At 35.9% G+C, this 15,652-nt stretch overlaps 1 protein-coding gene across 1 annotated transcript in view; it reads right to left on the bottom strand.

Annotated features, from left to right (window-relative positions):
- Positions 1 to 15,652, bottom strand: part of LOC119628919 (uncharacterized) — a 572,605-nt gene that overhangs the window by 188,833 nt on the left and 368,120 nt on the right. The gene's annotated exons all lie outside the window — the stretch shown is intronic.

The following is a 15,652-nucleotide window of genomic DNA, read 5'->3' as shown; positions in this document are numbered from 1 at the left end:
GGCCGTCTTAGCATTAGCAACCGTCCTTGGAATACCTGTACTATACCGTGCCTACATGGGGCTAAATTTCCGTATATTCATTGCAACGCACCATATGGAGGGTGTTTTCTATTTCTTAGTTAATATTATTGAAGCTATACTTCTTTTGGCGCGTTATGAAAAATTGATGAGAGTGAAATTTTACGATGCGCGCGCACCGTGACACAAAATTAACAGAAATGAAGTTGCCCACTAAATCGCTCATTATAAATACGACCGACGTAATTTGGCGAGTCTGAATATAGCCGCAGGTGAACTTTCGCGCGTGTACACTCGCAAAAAAAAGTGTTATTAGCATTCATTTTTTAGTAATATAAATGACAAAATTATTATTTAATATAATTCATACTAAATATTATTAAATTATTAACGTTAAATATTTATTATTAATTATTTAAATAAAAAAAAGAAATAAATTTAATAAAAAAAAGTATAACTTCTTACGCGCGTACATAAGTACACGCACCCTTTTTTATCTACCTAATATGTACATATTCACGATCGATTTCCACAATGAAGGAATGGCATCGTGTAATAAAATATAACCTTCAGAACTTGTAAATTAGCGTTGTTACGCACACGCATTATTTCTCCCTATTATCTCGCACTCTGCAAATTAGGATATGGCAACACTTAAACAAGGCAAGCTGGAAGTAAAGCGACGCTATATAAAATCTTCATTTAATTTGTATATTTTGATACCGATAGCTTTTTTTATTGTTGAGATAGGTGGAAGAACTCACGGCCCACATCGTGTTAAGTAATCACTGAAGCCCATATACATCCACAACGTAATTACCACCACCTGTCTTGAGACATGAGTTATAAGGTCTCAGTTTTACAGTACTGCTTCATGGCAAAAATAGGCAGGGTGGTGATACCTACCCGTGCGGACTCTCAAGTCCTACCACCAGTAAAATAGTGTAATAGTTTTCTCTAAAAAGGTTTTCAAGGTGCGTGGCGCATTTACGTTGTAGATGTCTATGGGCCCCAGTAACCACTTAACACCAGGTGGGCTGTGAGCTAGTCCACCCATCTAAGCAATAAAAAAAAAAACAATAGGACTGGCAGCTCCTGATTGCAGCACGTAGTCACGTAGGTACCATTAAAATGTATGAAAGATAACCTCAATTATCGGCTAATTGCAATCAAAGAATTAGCTTAATCGTAAGTAATTACTGTCTTACGCATAACATTGTTTCAATGTCGATTTATTTTTCATTATCAGATTTTGTATTTATGTAATTTAATTTCTAAATCGTAAAGTATTTCCGAATCTCAAACGGTAAAAATGTAACTCAGTTAAAATAACAAGTAAGGACTCGTTGCTCAAAATTCCACCTTAATCCTTCAGAACACAAGGCTCAGATTTAATTTACTTAATACATTTTCTCTTTTGTTTCGTTACTGTCATTTTTCTGAGTTGGCCAATACTCAATTTCTTATTGGTTGAGTGCACTTTATATTCGCATTAATAAGATATTGATCAATGGGTATTACGCGCGATACTCGCATTGAGCGACGGGACTATGTCGAGGTTCGAATCCCTCGGCCAGGTCCCACTTTGTCTAATGAAATAACCACTAATCATGTGCTCCCAATGTATGTTAGTTAGTACCTAAGTCTAAAGATTTTTTTTACATAATATTTTATGCTACCTACAACATTCAAATCTCGGACAACTCCTTAGTCGTGATCACGGTAATTTTTTTATTGCTTAGATGCCTGGACGAGCTCACGGCCTTAAGTGGTTACCGGAGCCCATAGACATCTACAGCGTAAATGCCGCCATCCACCTTGAATGATGAGTTCTAAGGTCTCAGTATAGTTACAACGGCTGCCCTGCCCTTCAAACCGAAACGCATTAATTACTGCTTCACGGCAGAAATAGGCGGGGTGGTGGTACCTACCCGTGCGTACTCACAAGAGACATCTTAACTATCTATGAAATGAAATGAAAGTATTCGGCGCGAAATTAATTCCTAAAAGTAATTTCATTAATTTCTACGACGCACGAACGCCAAAATGCTGTCTGGTTGCGGCATCTGTTGATAAATTATTGAAGCGCAATCTATCATGGCTGTTGAAGTCGTAAGCTTGCCATGAGAATGGATAGATGGCGCTTACTTAAAATTTAACAATACTGATGTTATACTGTTGTACTAACCATAATTTGCAATTCGTTTTCGATTTAGGATATTTCTTGAGCTTTGCGATATATCCTTCGTTAAATAGGAATAAACAAATGCTTTTAGCTTTTAAGTCATAGGTAAGTAGGCACTTGATTGCTCCCTTGGCGTTGCTATCGTTTTTGATTGTCGGTAGTCATATTATTAACCCATCGCTAACGCAGGTAACAAAAACAATGTTTATAATTTTAAAAATGTGTGCGTGTACTAGTGTACACACGTAAGAAGTGAAACATTAATGCTATCCCTACTCCGTTGGAGAAAGTGAAAGTACTCTTCGTCTGAACCAACCGTGGTAGGGGCAAGAAAAAGATGGCGCGTAACGGAAAAATGTGACGCGTAACCGAAAAACGTGACGGTAAATTTTTTTCCAACGCCGATAAGGAAGTTTCACTTCAAAAAAACTTTATTAAAAGAATGAGAAGTACCAAATGAAAACAGCGCTATCTACTGGCCAAATTAAAAAATTACTTCTATAGACGCCGTTTCTAGTAGATACAAAATAATTATGATTATACTTGATAGATGGCGCTATTTTTAATTTTAGTATGATCTTAAGGTTTTATGAAGTACTTGAAAAGGGTAGGTGCAACAAACTGTTTTTTATTTATTTATCTCGCATCATTGTAAATCACTGTGACTGGTGGAAAAATTATCGACAATTTTGAATATGATAATTTAAATTTCATTTAAAACGATAATTTGTTGCTTAAATGGTTTCAGTTTAAAATTACGAAAATCAAGATACCTATCGTTTTTTTTTTGTGTGTGTGTTATTATTGCGCTCTAATGGTTTCAGTTTAAAATTATGGAAATGAAGGTACTTATCGTTTTTTTTTTGTGTTTTTTTAATGGAGCACCAACATTTTATTTATACATTAGCACAAAACATTTCAAGTTGATCTCACCCTAAATGCTAACACAATTACAGGTACCTACTGCATCCATTAGTGAAACAAGCGGTTCATTGTATGGTTAAAGAAAAATAAAAATATTACATTAAAAGATAATTATTATTTAACATTATTAAACGTTACTACTACATTTACTACCAAATCGATCAAAAACGGTATTTTCTTTGAAAGAAAAATGCTTTATGGGCAGACGACAAGCCCATCAGTCTATTTATTATATAAGTTTGGTTTATATTCATTCAATTTTCCACTTCGTGTAAACCAATTTGGTATTTTAATGGTAATAATAATAGTGCGCGTCCAACTTGGTGAACGTGAAACTTCTTTTGCGGTGTGTAGTATTGTGGTTTTCTTCATTTTTCATCAAATTTCTGTTGTATAATTATTATAATAGGGAATGCTGTGTATAAGCGAAACGACCTAGCTCGCTTTGTCCTTTTCTGCTCTTAACGATCGAGTGGCTCGCGAGACGCTCTGTCTATTTTCTCACTCTAGCTCTTGCTAAGTTGTATCTTTTCTCTCTAGCCGTAACGAATCTGTCGCGAGTTAAAATTTACTCTCAACGCGCCTAAAGAAGTTTCACTTCAAAGATATTCGTACATACACATGTAAGTACCTATCTAATATAAAAGCGTATTATAAAACTTACTTAAAAACTTAACCGTGAAGCTTAAATAGCGAGCCGAACTAAGAATTTGTTATGATTTTTTTTATCCCATTACTATACTGATCGGGATGTTAGACCAAAGTTATAGATACAATTAATGTATTGCCATCGGTCCTTGATGCGTGTGTTAATTTTTAAGCTAATGCGACCGATCTTGAAGTCGGAGAAAACGACGTTCAAACATTCGGTAACATACATACCGAGCTCATAAAAGCATGTTAATAAGCATACACTTTTTTTTTTCAATTTATTAATTTCGTAAAGCCTCGATTGAAAATGAAATAATTAGCCCGCTGCTAGGGTTACATCGACAATGTATTAGCAGGGGGTAATTGGTGGCCAGATTAGTAATCTGCTCGCCGCATTGTGATAGCGACACCCGCTGGCACGTTCACGCTTGCTCTAGTGATGTCCCATACGAACAATATATTTGTCGATAGATTTTTTTTATAGGTGAGAATTTGAAACTCTAATTAAACGCCTTTTTTAAATGGATTATATATATAACTTTGAGTCCATCATGTAATGTGCGAAATATAGCAATAAAAAAACGCTATCTATGTTCTAAGCAATCTACCAGTTCAAATTTAAATAATTGAGTCAGTGCAAAGTTTTTAAGGATTTTTTTTTTCTAATTATATGAATAGGAAAGAATTGCTAGTTCCTTAACGTTCCTCATCAAATCCTCATCATCCTTTCAAAATTGTTCAATAACTTTCAATAGTTTATCGAAAACAAATATTTTCAAAAGTTCCTTTTTTTATAACTAAAACTAGATTTGATCATCGTTTAAGCAGCACAAGATGTTAGATTTATTATATATTTATTATATTTCAGACGGGTCTTATATGCCTCAATTACCTGACATAAGAATAATTAAAAAAGAAAGTCACACAAGAAACCTTAATATGGCTAATATTAGTTTTATCGTTACCTTTTTTTTACTGCCAGTGTACTTGATATCTCGTACGGCTAGTTATCACCATTCTGTCTATTTATGCAGCGAATCAGCCATGCGTTCCAATTTCAAGCGTTGGATCACCGCTCTACAATACAAAGACTTATAAATCAGGTCTAAAGATGAATGGCGGTATTATGGCGTCTATAAATTGGAAGCCACTAAACACCAGATGACCTGTGTGCTGTTTCATTCAGCTACAAACTAACCAGTTCTCTTTTTTTAAATCTAAGGGATCAATATAACCTTTATCGACTATCGATGAAACAAGTACAATCGCAACACTAACAAAGCTCCCCCTAAATTTTAGCGCGTGATTGCTTTTCTATTAAACCTCAACGGTTTCCGGGACTACCAGATAATAATCGAGTCACTTGAATCATTTCATCATTCAAAAGTTTAAAAACGTTACTCAGCTGAGCCTGACCTTGTCGAATTCGATGAGTATCGATGACCACGCCTTGGTGTGGTAGGCCATATTTTAGTTTTTGTATTTAATTCCTTTTTAATGCGGATCTCGGTGTAGATTTTAAAGATTCTTTAGAGATTAAAGACATTACTTTACTATGTATAATTTTAAGATCAATTAGTCCAAAAACGGTCGCACCTATATTTATAACAAACAGTATTCGCGAATTAATTAATTCAGTTAGTTTAGTAACAGTGGAACAAAATTCATAAAAAACTTCAGAGGTGTCAAGGGACACCCGGATGGAACGAAGTTCCTTTCGATTAATTAGTGAAGGAATTGTATTTTTTTTTAAAGTTATAATAATAAATTACGGCATTATGAAGAAGAAAAAAACAATACTATGAACTAAATTACTATTGTTGAAACGCTATCTCGAGAAACTACTCATTACGCGGACCAATCGGATACGAGCAGTGTCACGCGATAAGCGCCTACACGTTGATTGGTCAGAATGACGGATCTAAAAAGTGTCGTGACAACTTTTCGTAAGATTTTTTTCCGTCTAGCCCCCTTTCACAACGCGCGATAAGGAACTTCGTTCCAAAACTGGTATATCTTAAGTATCCGTATGCTTAATTGAAAAAATATGTATATAAAACATGTAATTTGCGTCTATTTAAGCCTACGAATATTTCGTATTAGTGATAATTAATAGTGAACTAATTATGTTCAACAAAATAAATCTAGCCGTTATTAAAACAGCTTCATAGCTCTCTTTCTCTGAGATTCTAAGCATTTTTTATTGATCTGTACTTATAGCAACAAGACGAGAGACGACATCTCATTTCAATGAACTCGCTGTTGGTGGCGTGCACATTCATCACACACGCGCCGGGGGGGGCTTTTGTGTGCAGAATTATGGTTTGCAGGCTCGTACTAGCTGGGAATTAGGGCTGCAGTACACATAAAAATGATGCACGATGCACGATGAAGGACTGACAAAGTTAAAAAAGTTATAGTTGACAAACTTAAGGAACTGACAAACTTGAGGGAAGACGGGCCTATTGCGACACGGGTAAGAACCTATCGTGCACATTTTTACCCCAAGACAATTATCTGGTTTAAATTTCAACCTAAAACTGGGTTTACGTTTTGGTATGCCATATTTAGTGGTAGTTACGATGAGAATAAAATTCCTAAGATCAATATTACGGTTAAAAATGAACGGATACTATTAGGCCAAACTTTCACTTCAGGGAATGTATTTTGTATCGAAATTAGTCGATAAACAACAAATTGCCTTCGGCATTATTGGCGTCTATTACCAACGGTGACCGATCACTGTCTAGGGCTTAATCTGTTTGCAAAGGCAAAAAATAATTATCCATTTTTTAAACCGATCATGTCCTAGAGCCCCCTTTTTGTTTGAAAGTCAATGCATGCGTATACATGGTAATTTAAATTTTCCTTTATCCCCAAGAGGGTTGCATGTCACAGCGCACTCAGTGAGCCACCAACCTTAGTTCTCGCAGACGAGGACCCCATAAGTTATTGTGGCCACAAATTTAATGTAACCTCGTGTACAATGGCCCATTGATTTGGCAACTGACTAATGGTGTTGTATCACGATATCGGAGTTGATTTTGGCTTAGAAGAGATATTGTTTGGGAAATGATTCTTCAGTCATTGTATCGGTGTTATTCGATAAGTTCGCAAACACACACACAAACTATTACGAGTATATACACATACAAACAAACTATGTTTTGCTGATAGGCTCGTTTAGTTTACTTTAGTTACTTCCACAGTGTCATGTCCTATGGCATTTTGCTATGGGGCAATGCGGCCGATGTAGAAATGATATCTATTCTGCAGAAAAGAGCTATACGTGCTATTTATAACATGCACTCAAGGGAATCCCTGAGGGAGAAATTTAAAGAAATTAAAGCTCTCACTATGCCATCCAAGTACATTTTTGAAAATTTGATGTATGTTCGTAAACATATTGAGGAGTTTCCTAAACAGTCGGACATACATAATAGAAATACTAGGAACAAACACAAGCTTGTTGTGCCGATGAGTAGGTTACATAAGATACGAAATTCATTCGGGTGTTTGTCTGTGCGCCTGTACAACAAAATCCCACAAGATGTTCAGAACCTACATGTACATAGGTTTAAGAAAACTATTAAAGAACATCTGTGCAATAAAGCTTACTATAAAGTCAATGATTATCTAGAAGATTGCACAAAGTGGGAATGAGTTGCTCGCTCCAGGCATTTCAATATTGTAGTAATTGTTACGTTATATTACTCATTGTAAAAAATTCATATCTTAAAAAAATAATAATCTAATATTAAAAAATAAATAAATAATAATTTCATATGTAAAAAAAAAAAAAAAAATGCCCGCTGAGTTTCTTGCCAATTCTTCTCAGGACGGAGCCTAGTTCTTGTGAATTGGCGGTAGTTTTTTTGACGTTCAACAAGTATGTACTTTCATTTATGTTGAATAAAATTTTTTGATTTGATTTGATTTGATTTGATACACATACAAACTATTTTTGTCATATTTTTTGTCTATCAATATGATTTTTTTCTTCAGAAATGTTGTGTGTTTGTTAGTTAAGTATTTTAGAGATGTCTTTTTGAAAATGGAAAAGTTGCTTCCAAAACGATTCATGAAAGATAAAAATCTATTGGGACTAAAGTACAATATAAAAAAATAGAATACGTGGAAGGAACTTTAAATTACATTACGTATTGTGTTTACGCAAAAAAATCTCAAACTTTTTTTTATTAATAACAAAAGAGTGAAATGTTTTAATAAGCTCATCGATCGAATACGTATTTTGTATCCATTTCACGGCACCGTTGGATCCGACCCCCTGTCGTCAAATGAGGGCCCTTTATGCTTTAACCCTGGAGGTTAATACAGATTACGATATATTCAGAAAGCGCACAATTAATATTTTACGAACATTTTAAACGGTATATGATGGTACAGATCGTATATATAGGATAGAGGTATATAAAGAATATTGTAGGTAACGACAATTGCACTGCCCAAATTTTAAAATAAATTCCAATGATTTTAGCAAACGCAATATTGCAAGCTAAAATAGACTGGCAATACCTATCTATACTAATATAGGTATATAAATCTACAGTGGTTTTTACGGATGTTCCGTTATAACCTTATTTATCTATTCCGTGGTTATAACTATTGAACCATGCATCCGATTGACTTGAAACTTGGTATCCGTGTAGAAAATACATGCACTTAATGGATAGGCACTTAATGGATAGGATATTTATATGAGTGTTGGACTCCCTACACCATTTGCGGGGGCCTTGATGATGAGAATCGTTGTAGGGGTGAGAAATAATAATGTTAATTTTAAATGCCCAGCAGAGCGGACGGGTACGGCTAGTCTTCAATAAAATTAAATAAAATAAGAAGTGGGGAAAGGGAAATTGTGGGAAAAGGTAGAAGATAGAGAAGATTATAGTTACTACGGCTGATTTAATGTATTGTATTAGTAGCTAGTAGACACCGGAATCGTATTCCCATATCACCCGTTAAATAGACAGACCTTAATCCACAGACACAGCCTACTGAGTTTTTCGCCGGATCTTCTCAGTGGGTCGCGTTTCTGATCCGGTGGTAGATTCTGCGAAACACTGCTCTTGCTAGAGCCAGGACTAGCAATACCTCCAGTTTGAGCCCCGTGAGCTCACCTACACGTTAGGGTAACCTTGATATAGCCTCTCAAGGCTATCAGCATCAGGTAGGTAAAAAAAAAGACAGAGAATATATGTAACCTAAAACCACTACGGTCTTCTAGCTCTTGTCATCTACCGTCTGACATGAGATTAAAATTTCTTCGAATTTTTATTTCTAGTACTAGGTACGTGTTCTTTGGCAAAGATCATTTCAAAAGAATCAGGACTTGGCTCTCTGGCGTTGCTGATATCTACGGTCAACAGTAACCACTCATTACGATGTGTGCTGTGTGCTCTGAGTTATTGGAATAAGTCATTAAAGGCAAAAAAAAATGATTCTACCTGAAAAAAATTGATACAAGATATTATTTGAAGATGCTTTCATTTACTTCTAATCTTCTTTTATCTTTTGATATTTGGGGTAGACAAAATTCGGGTTTTCCGATTAGTAAGTAAAATAAATGTAGCACATAATAATATGGAAGAGATACGACCCAAATTGAGAACTTGTTAATGTAGGTTAATAATATATTTAAGGTGACGAATTTTAATAACTCCTTTGCCCCAACGCCGTCAATTTAAAACTGACAAAATTTATTTATGGTATCTATGTTTCTTGTTTAATCTGTGACGCGTAATACTGGAACCCCGGGCAGTGCCCCGCGGGACCCTAGCCTATTACCAACTATATTACATATTTTTAAGTAAAGCTCGATATTAAATTTAATGATGAAGAGCTTTTCTGGTATATGATAGATCACCGCTGCGTGAATTGCTAGTTTTATGATGTAACTTTTATTTAATTTTATTTATTTATTGTGTAATTGCGTAATAAAGAAATATATTCGAAAAACGAGGATTACTTTTAAAATGATTATTCATTATTGAATCGTGCTGAGTTCTTGATTATTTTATTTCGTTATAAAACTAGACATGCATGCGTTCCATGCGATCTTAAATGGTTAGGTACTTTTGATTATATTTAAATTTGTTTCATAGAAATGTTTTTTTTTTATTGCTTAGATGGGACGAGCTCACGTCCCACCTGACGTTATGTGGTTACCGGACCTCAGAGACATCTACAACGTAAATGCGCCACCCACCTTGAGATATAAGTTCTAAGATCTCAGTATAGTTACAACGGCTGCCCTACCCTTCAAACCGAAACGCATTACTGCTTCACGGCAGAAATAGGCAGGGCGGTGGTACCTACCCGCGCGGACTCACAAGAGGTCCTACCACTAGTAATTACGTAAATTGTAATTTTGGGGGTTTGATTTTTTTTACACGATGTTATTTATTCCTTCACCGTCAATCGAAGAACATTTGTTGAGTACGTAATTCATTAGAAAAATTGGTACCCGCCTGCGGGATTCGAACACCGTTGCATCGCTTAACACGAATGCACCGGACGTTTTATCCCTTAGGCCACGACGACTTCAAAATATTATCTTCCATCGTTCAAAGTTTACACAGATGAGTTCACAGTCTATCTGGCTTACCGCCCAACGAATTGAGGCCGAAGGCTTAACGTTATTAGAACACGGTTGTCTCCCTATTCCAATCAGAACACATGATAGCTCCATCATAAAATTAGGCAAGAATCTGTCCCTGTGCACCACATGACTAAAAATGAAAATTTCGTTAGTATTACGCCTTTTTTCCCTACTTATGCTGATAGCCTTGAGAGGCTATTTCAGCTTCGCCCTAACGTGTAGGTGAGCTCACGCGGTTCAAGCCGGAGTGTTGCTAACACTGGCCCTAGCAAGAGCAGTGCTTCGCAGAATCTACCACCGGATCGGAAACGCGACCCACTGAGAAGATCTTAAGAAAGTTGTCATAGTGAAGATTCAATATTAGATTGATTTTAAATATTGCTTCTTAAATCACAGCATTAAGGTTTAATCTTGTATTATCTTGATTTCAGGCTATAAAAACGCATTTAATTTGCATTCTTATGCATTTTAATGCATTCTATGATATTAAAGGTAGGTTTAGAGAAATAATCTCATTAACCGTTCTTAAAAATGTTTCTTAGACGGCAGCATATATTATGTACATCTAACACAGAAATCGAGAAACCAATAATGAGACACGAAAATATTACAGAAATGTGTACGTAAGTCACTACATAGTATAAAACAAAATCGCTTTTTCTGTCCCTATATCTGTCGGTCCCTATGTATGCTTAAACCTGTAAAACTACGCAATGGATTTTGATGCGGTTTTTTTTAATAGATAGAGTGATTAAAGAGGAGGGTTTATATGTATAGCATCCATTAAATAGTGGAGAAATCAATAATAAATTACAGTTTCCGAAGCGAAGCGAAGGGCGGGTCGCTAATGATTTTCATAAAAAGAAGAGTCGAGTTCGAGAAACACAAAAGCTAATCGTAAAATGTGAAAATCAAATTAAACAATACGATTTCTGTAGGCCTAGCAAGCAGAAACCGACAAGTCAGTACACCTAGAATGTTTCGCACAGTGCGAGCATAAAACAACACTTATTTACCTGTAACATAGACAAGAAGACATTTTATTACCCAATAAAATACAAGCCAGCGCCTTTATTCTTGGGCCACCTATCGCGGTCCTATCGCAACAAATTGCAAGTGACTTATGATCACCCTACGTTAGGGCGACACTAAATTTTGTTCATTACCGGATTTTAGTTGCGATAAAATTTTTAGTATAGTTTTGAAAGTAGTGAAACTTTTAAATTCGCCGTCCTTAGCTATGATAGTCACTAGATGTTACATATACCTACCCATTTGTATGAACTGCACTTGCACTACTTTTCCTACCTATGCTGATAGCCTTGAGAGGCTATTTCAGCTTCTCCTTGACGTGTAGATGAGCTGACGGGGCTAAAACCGGAGTGTTGCTAACACTGGCCCTAGCAAGCACAGTGCTTTGGACAATCTACCACCGAATCAGAAACGCGACCCATTGAGAAGATCCGGCGAGAAACCCTGGCTGTGGGCTGTGTCTATGGGCTAATTTACTCGTCGTAAGCGACGGGTTCGGCGAGGACGGTGACCGGTGCTTGATGAACCTAAAAATACCGTTTATGGATCGGGATGATCCGTCATAACGTCTTTAGGGCCTACCTATTATACGTTCCTGGTGCTATCAGAAAAATAACCGTATTAAGGTTCATCATAGTGTAATGAAAGGCTACAAAGGACTAAATAATATTTATTTTATCTAGTTTTTATCTAGTAGTAGTAAAAATCAGCTAAGTTGTGGCTATTGTTAAATGAATTGAAAACATTTGTTGAATCTATTCGCCTGCCATTTGTGTAAAAAATCCGTGAAGCGCCATTAACGTATATGTCCACAAAGCTTCGAAACTAACACAGATCGTCGATTAATAACAATTGTTTGTACAAAAAAAATATTAATTATCAGAAGATTATCAAGATTGCCTTTCGTTAGCATTTGAATTGACGAAAATGAATTTGAAGTAAATTCACACCCTTTCACATGTTTAGCGTTGATGTGCAGTATTGTGGATCCTCCTGATGAAGCTTAACAATATTCCGTTACTCTGGCAACCTTTATTAAAACACACGAGGATTAGAGAAAAAGCATATTGTGGAGACACATGCACATCTAGTTTGTAGGTTCTAAGGAAGAAGAAAGAATTAACCCCTTTAAAAACAATGTGACAATGTTTCGCTTTGTGCAGTAAAATATACTCACTTCTCAGAGAGCGCTTTCTCTGCCCCGAGAAGATTAAGTGTATTTATTGAATAAAAGTAGATGTTTTTTTGATATTTATGTCGCAGGTAGTGTGGAGGATCAAGACGGGTGCACGTAGATAATGTTCTAAATCTAACCATTTCAAAGTTTTTATTCCGCTTGCGCGATGCGAGACCGCGATTTTTCATATTCTTACTTTAAACCATTAGACACGGGCAGAGTAATTATTCAACAACAAGACCGAATAAAAAATTCATGTACCGTTTACCAAAGTCAGTCCACAAATTATCCGGAGCAGAGCCCACCGTAGCTATTACCCGGGCTGGCCGCCAGCTAGATTTTATCGTTCCTTCGAACCATTAAACCGGCCATAATGAAGTTTCCCCGACGGATAATGCACTGAAGCATTACGCAATGATTTACAAGGGCGGCAATAAAAAGAATTTAAGGGATGACCCGAGGCTGTAAAAATAGCGAGCCTTTTAGGGATTTCGTTGAGTCAGACTCGATAAAACGGTCTCTATTAAAACAAATTATTACTGTCTATGTCAGATATTTAAAAAAAAAATGTAATGTAACATACTTTTTAAAATTAAAATTTTTTTAGGCATAGTTGTGATTCGAAAGTCGTTGAAACGAAAAAGCGACAGTAAAAGGAGACGGACTGATAAATTCATAAGATTTAACGTAGGAGAAAATGAGATAGAAAGCATTATACAGTGTTTCTTATATTAGTGGTTCTCTTTGTGCTCTGCTTCGTACCTAATGGTACTTAATACATTCTGAATAAATTTATGTAATTTATTCGAATGAAATATAAAATAATTATCAAACTTTGTATCACTATGACCATTACTAAAACCTACAATTATCCTCTTCCCGAAATTTCGCATTCTCTTTATCTTGAAATTTCTCAATATCTTGAAGCCAAAATTTTTTAAGGTTTCACCTCTAGCAGGTGTGAGTTGCACACACATTTGTTTAAATTTGACAATAAGAATCATATTCCGTTTTTCTTAACTGTGAAAGTTATCACTCAGCCAACCACTACTTATTTCTGCCCCAACCAGTCAAGCGCTTCTTGTTAAAAGGCTTTATTACTGTGCAACCCTTACGGCTCAGAATTGTCTCAAGGTAAGTCCTTAATCGTATTCGGTAACAATTTAGATCATTGTGGTCAATGTGATCTTTGGTACTGACTAAACATTGAATCCCATATTATTCTAAGAACTTATTTTACATAACGTCCACACGAGCACAAGTCAAAAATATTTATTGCTGTAATATTTCAAAATAATTTATCGGTATTATCGATTACAGATAACATAGTAACTGAGAAATTCGCTTACGACGAAACTGATCCCATCCTTAACAACACGAGTTATAGATGTTCCACAGTACTTTTGGGAGTGAATCGACGTCATAAAAGAAGAGGAATGGTCGACGCAGCCGGCAATAACTGCTGTACCTAGCAAAGCATTACAAAGCAATTTATATAGCGTGTTTTATTATTTCATATTTCGTTTTGTTATATGATATTTTATCGCTTCGTAGGCGTACGTTTTGGATCCCACAGCCAAACGATATACGAAAAGACACGTCATGATCATTTCGCCAATGTCCCTCCGTTGGTTAAATTACTTGTTTAAAAAATAAGTTGTTTGTCAGTAATGACATTGTAGCGTCTCTTTCACAACATGCTTTTCTACATAATTTATGACGAACCTTAATCATTTTAGTTCACACAATATTTCTTAAACAAAATAATGGACACATGTGAATTTCTCAAAAAGGATAAATTACAAGAAACAAATTTAGCTATCTTGGCCTAACGGATTAGACATCTGGAGTTCTTATATCAAGCGATGCGATGCGATGCGATGCGCTTTTCTAATACTTAATAAGCACGTGCTCGTGAAAGACTTTCACGATGAAGGAATAATATTGTGTAGTAATAATTAAAGCGGCAAATCATGAAAATTGTGTAATAAGTCGTATTCTGGAGTGTATAACGCAATTCTGCCTACTTTGGAAGTGAATCAGTCGTGGTCTTTGGGTTTGGAAGGAAGACAGTCGTAACGTATAATAACTATATATGTAATAATAACTAAATAAGACTACGATTTCCTATTCCAATGCTATTTGCATGGACTCAGGACATCAGTAACACCAGACAGGCTGTGAGATCGTGCGATCGGTTAATAAGGTAAAGTAAAATTATGTAGATTTATATATTAGTATAGATTATTGAGTAGCAGATGTCAAACAGTACGAAGACACATGGATTACAGTATTAGATCGACATTGTCCATGAGTAACAATGACTACTAAGCTTATCGACCAGTTACACTACCAATTAATCTCAGTTCTATGGTAAAGAGTACCTACATTTCAAGAACTTAAAAAAATGCGTATCAGTTCCGACGTGCGACTGGAGATTACTGCTTTAAAACAAATTTTAACGTAATTGAGTGTAGACTATGCAAAGGAGTAAATAAACGAATCTCTGATAATACTGAGGGCATGTATAAACTTTTATTCATATTTCTAGATTCTAGTTGGAGCGTCACAATTGAATACAATGCACTCCGATTTTTTGTGTTACTCTTCGATTCTTAATTGCTTTACCCAGTATTTCCTTAAATAATAATCGAATTGCTATTTGATTTTTTAACTTAGACCTTATGTGTTAATGCAAAGGAAGGCTTTTACGCTTTGGTAGCGCCATAAAACCTTCGATAATCGCTTAACACAAAAGCCCACGCGCCTAACAAAAATAACTTTTTTTGACCTCGTAAAGCCGTATCTCGAAAACCCAACATTAACTCATCGAAGTTTCCATTCCGTCTCAGTTAAATGGTGAGTAATAATTCAGGTCCTTTTTCGTAAATCGCAAACGTTAAGGGGCCGATAATAACAAATTGAAATCGTCCGTTTGCGGCAATCGGCTTGCAATTAAGGCGGGCTGGATATAAATCGGCGCGTATCTGATTCGGACATGAAAGAGGCGTTGCGGCCGCCGGCGTGTACCCAGGCTTGGGAC

The sequence above is a fragment of the Bombyx mori genome, chromosome 9 (genome assembly GCF_030269925.1).
Source record: "Bombyx mori chromosome 9, ASM3026992v2".
In the NCBI taxonomy this organism is placed as follows: domain Eukaryota; kingdom Metazoa; phylum Arthropoda; class Insecta; order Lepidoptera; family Bombycidae; genus Bombyx; species Bombyx mori.
The sequence above is the reverse complement of the archived record's forward strand: the minus strand, read 5'-3'. Positions and strand labels throughout refer to the sequence as shown.